The sequence below is a fragment of the Rutidosis leptorrhynchoides genome, chromosome 1, assembly GCF_046630445.1.
Source record: "Rutidosis leptorrhynchoides isolate AG116_Rl617_1_P2 chromosome 1, CSIRO_AGI_Rlap_v1, whole genome shotgun sequence".
In the NCBI taxonomy this organism is placed as follows: Eukaryota; Viridiplantae; Streptophyta; class Magnoliopsida; order Asterales; family Asteraceae; genus Rutidosis; species Rutidosis leptorrhynchoides.
In genome coordinates, this window is record NC_092333.1 from 383,427,578 (window position 1) to 383,433,178 (window position 5,601).

Sequence of the window (5,601 nt, forward strand, 5' to 3'; positions counted from 1 at the left end):
ACCCGAGCCACCGCCTCCATTTAAATCTATAAAAATGTAAACAACGAGAGGGTAAGCTAACGCTTAGTGAGTGAGAATATACTACATACATATATATGCATAAAATGGACACGCCACACAAACAATCAATTAACACATACCGGAGCATCCAAGCATAAAGGCAAGCTAATCTAAGCATACCGTACGATCACTAAGCAACAAGCTAAAGATACATCAACAAATATAAATTCACCAACGACGATGTGAACAACGCCAATAAGCTACACCCGGAGGGTTTGCTACATCGCAACAATACAACAATATATATATATATATATATATAACAAAGCGTAAACCGCCCAAGGTTAACCCCTTAACCCGAGTACCGAAAACCAAATACTAAAATGAAGATTGACCGAACTACACGAGCCTTAGTAAATCCGCATCCACACGAGACTACTATCTTCAATACCACAACAACATCGAGGTTGGCCGAACTACACGAGCCTTAGTGAATCCGCAACCACACGAGATCACTACCTCAATAAGATGACCGAACTACACGCGTCATCGTGAATCCGAACTACACGAGACTCACTTCCGATAAGATGACCGGACTACACGTGTCATCGTGAATCCGCATCCACACGTGACCCACTTCTCCCAAACACAACTCAATATCAACCCTTCGCCATTGGGGGTTATATAATCCACATCACGAGCATATGTGATAACGTATACACAAAGTGTGCACCCCGTCAAAGGTGGTCAACCAAAACGCACAACCGTGCTAATTGGACACATACATAAGTCCATCAATTCCACCTATATATGAAGTGAGCTCTATAACCGAGAACCACTTCACCCGACCCGCACCCATCCTACACATACATATGGACATAGGATATTAACACTCACCTTGAAGTCTTGATGGATTCCAAACCAAAATCCGCAAAGGCCAATGGAAAGTACCTATTCCATTCATCACACAACGAGTAACACAATTAGGGTGGATATACAAATCAACCCAAATCGACAACTAGTGCAATTTCGACCCAAATGCACCTCCAAGCACAAACCGCGCCCAAACTAACCAATAATCACTAACACTAGTGACAATGGTCCTAATAAGCCAATTAAACCCGAACACAAATGTTAAACACCTGTCTTGCCCAATTTGACACCAAAACCCTAATTTTGACCCATTTCCAAATTAGTCATCCAAACACACCCAAAAGAGTTCCAACACTTTCATAATCACTAATCATAGTGATTACACTCTATTTAAAGCCCTAAACAAGGCTAAATCATCAACCAACCCAAAACCCGCCTTCATTACTAATAAACCCGAATCCTAGTTATTATCTTCCATTAACAACTGGTGGGGTTCCATGTATGAACATACAATCAAAAGCCCTAAATTTAGATGAAGACCACGAAAATGAAATTCGGAGTTAGAGCTTACCGCTAGTATCAACTTGTAGCTAAGGACGAGGAGAACAAGGTTTATTCTTGCTCCAAAGATCGAATCCCACTTCTTCCCTTCCAAATCACACTTTGAATCAAATGGGGTTTTGAAGTTTGAGAGGAAAAATGTGAAAGAAAAGGAAAAAGAAATGAAGAAATGAAATGAGTGGATGAGATTAAGATCTAAAATCTGGCTCATACGTAAATTGACCAAAATGCCCTTGAACCTTATTTAAAATTACAAAAACCTGGTACCAGTCCGCCCAGAACGCCGCGTCGCGGCCCTCATCATCGCGCCGCGACATATAACGTGGTCTGGTGGTTGCCTTGACATGCCTCCTGATTCTGAAACTAGTTAATCGCCGCGTCGCGGCCCTCTCTGTCGCGCCGCGACCTTCTGCACAGTCTGATTCTGACTCTAAATTTCAGGGACTGAACTTGCCTAACTCTGATTCTGATGTAAATTCTGAAAATGCATAAGTGTTAGGTTCACTTTTAGTGGCGCTTTCTCCTGCGCACATTTACTGACACTTTCAGGAACATTTTCTGATACACTAAAATTCGGGGTGTTACAATTGAACATTGAAAAATTTTGCACTTCCTTAACAAAAATCGAAGCTTGCTTAGATTCTTCATGATTAATAATAGCTTGCGCGTCGATAGGTTTAAAATCATTGGTCTTAATGATAATCGAACCGTGTGATAGATCTTGGTTGTTTTCGTTGGTAATAGAACAATTAATGGTCTCAACAACCTGACCCCAATTGCTAGCAATGTCACGAAAGGTGGACTCCAACCAACAAGTGATCGGAACACCAAATATGTTAATGTAGGCTAGACGGCCGGAGTTGGTGAATTCGTCCGGGTCCCAAGGGTTAATGTCATCGAGCCAATTCCAAAGTGGATGGCATGGGTTATTAAGCATATCGAGGACCGGTCGTTTATCTTCATACACGAGCATAATATCATGACCACCGAGGTATTTAATTGTGAATCCATCAAGGTTTTCGCTTTGACAAATCTCATGGAAGTATTCAAGATATTCAAGGTCCTTGACCTTGCCGATGACTGTGTGACCAAGAAGTTCAATTAAAGGCTCGTTATGATTTACCTTGATCGTTGGAATTTTGGTTTTAGGGGACTGCTTGTTTGAGGTTGCCTCAATGTAACTTCGATCGTCAATGGTATTAGATATGTTAGGTTTAGGGGGATTTGTGTTTGCAGGTTTAGTTGCATGATGATAGGTAGGTTTTTTGCTGTCGTCTGTAGCCTTATCCCATGCCTTGTAAACTTTAAGGAGGAAGTCGCCTGCAACAACGAGACTAAGTCTCCTTGCCAGTGACTCTTTGTGGTAATCAGGAACATCAACGAAACGAACGAACCCGAATCTTTTGCCATTTTTAAGGGTTTTTTTTAGTCTACCGATGTCCAATTATCATGGAAGTTATGGAACATGTAGGAGGTGATTTGGGATTTGTCAATCGGTTTTAGGGTTGGAGGTTTGTTGATATTGGGTTTGCCGAACTGTTTGATGAGATTGATTGAGGCATGTTAATATTTATATTAACAATAATTAATTATTTTAATGACATTATAATGAAGAGTTTATAAATTTTTCTTTATTTTTATACATTTTTTAAACTTGAATAATATTTATTTATTTATGAAATTATAATTTTAGAGATTTATATGATATTATATATTTATAGATATAGATGTTGTAATTTAACAATTCAAGTAAAATATTGATATAACTCAGTACTTTAACGTTTTCTCTTGACGTGGTTTATACGTTTCTATTATTAACTTATTTACTAGCAGCCTCTCAAGTCTCCATACCTCTCATAAATAATAATTAATTGTTAATTGTTTAAAAGCCATTTCACATAGTACTAACACAAATTTTCGTTAAATATATACATATTGTGTCTGAACTTAAAAATTATTTTGCTATCATTACAAAACTCATACTTCGTATATTATTATTATTGTTATTACTTCATCCAACATTATTTTAAGTGATTTTCCAAAATACCCTTCTATTATAATAAATAAATAAATAAATCATCCACCAGTGTGAGTTTTGTTTTCATATATACGTCCGTTGTCCTACCTAATATGTTTACTCCATTTCTTAAGCTTCTTACAACAACGTACCGGTAATATTTTTTTCCTTCCAAACACAGCAATTTTAATAAGTAAAGTTTAGAATAAAATATAATAATTGAACAACATTATACCGACTTAATTTTTGCAGTTTGTAAAAAATTCAAACACCTTGTAGAAAAAAAAATTCCAAAACCTGACCCCCACCACCATTTCTTCGCTTGTAAAATGACATTAGAGAAATTTGAATAAGGACACGTACAATTGGAGAAATGGCTTAGGGAATGACACACTAAATTTACACCATTTCAACCTGTAAGTCATATTCTCTCTAAATTTAATATACCCAACTTGCTGAAAGTGCTCTCGATCATGTTCTTCTCCAATCGCCCGATGAAAACAGTAGTACCGCAATGATCTAAGCCAGAGATTTGTTGACGGTGAATTGGCCAGCGCATCTTCAGAAGACAACTAGTTAATGAGCGAAGGTTGGTTGGTTGGGCGGAATAATGAAAATTTGATAACTGGGTATTTTGGGGGTGAGAGAGATTGGGTTGGCAGTTTCTAGTATATTTTAGCAGTTGAAGATGAGAAACAAAGGAGTTGAAATTATGAATTCATCGGAAAAAAGTGAGGAAGGATACTTCACCGTGGAAGAAAGAAAAGGAAGAACATGAGTATCGATTCTGGAAATATCAATTCCCTGTATTATATTATTGCGTTATGTGTACAAATATATCGATGCAAATATGAAATCTTACACAACCTAGCTACTTACAGAAAATTATTCAAGTGCTTTCATTGATTTGATACATATTAAATCTACTGTATTAGATATACTACTCCTCGCTTTGCACCGGGTTCGATTTCCAATTTATTTTATTATGTTTATTTTGCAAAATTATTTCGTGACTAACGATGATGTCGCTGAAGCGCAACTCGAGTCGAACGAAAAAGTATAACCCGTCAAAAATTTAGATGTTATCTTAAATTAACAATATATGTGTATTTCCGCGTTTCGCTATGGAGTTGTTGACTTTTTAAAATTTAACGCAATTAACTCGTTAGCTTATATTAATACTCCGTATGATTTAAGAATAAAATATTTACTAAATAATATCAAAAAAATGACTAAATAATTTTTTAAAAAATAATAAGACCCATATGTATATGTTATTAATAGATGAAAATAGTTACGAAGCCCGTGAGAAAAAAATCAACGTATATAAAAGGTGGATTCAAATATTTAGTGTTTTTTAAAAAGCGCCCGTTTTGCGTATAGTTAGTGACATTGTGTTCGTAAATTTATTTCGAGCTTAACGATGGTGTTGAAAAATTTAACTCGTTGCGGGCGAGAAGATATGACCCGTTGAATATTTGAGTAGAGTTTATTTAAGATTTTTTATTAAAATGTTGATTTGACACTTTACCCCCTATTTGGAGGGTCGATTTTAATTTTTGAACAAATTGTGGGGGACTTTTTTGAAAGAAATAAAAGAAAAAGTAAAAAGACGAAAACGCCCTCATTCATAAGTTTTGTGTAATAGATACTATAGTAATAATTATATATTTTAGATATTTCTCATTGACATACATATTCAGAAAATTATATGTTTTATGCGTACATTTATCTATTTAATTTAATTTTTTTTATCTCAAACTTGTATTTAACATATATATCGTGTTATAATACTACTTTCCTATTTCCTATTTCCTATTTCCTATATCATATATCATATATACACACCGACTATTGAATCATGAAGACATCATACATGGTGTTTAATATGATGCAATTGGGATATCATAGTAATTATTTGCATACCCTACTTTTATATATTATATTCGAAAGACACAATTAAAGTAATGGTTAGTGCTTATAATGCCTTGGACGAAGAAATTACAATGATAATTATAATTAATCAAATAAATAAGTAGAGGAAAAAAAGCTTATTAGGGACCCACGACATGTCCCCTCAGTTGTAGACTCAATATGTGATCTTCGTCTTTTTTCTTTTTTCTTCTCTACACTCCTCTTTTATTTTTACT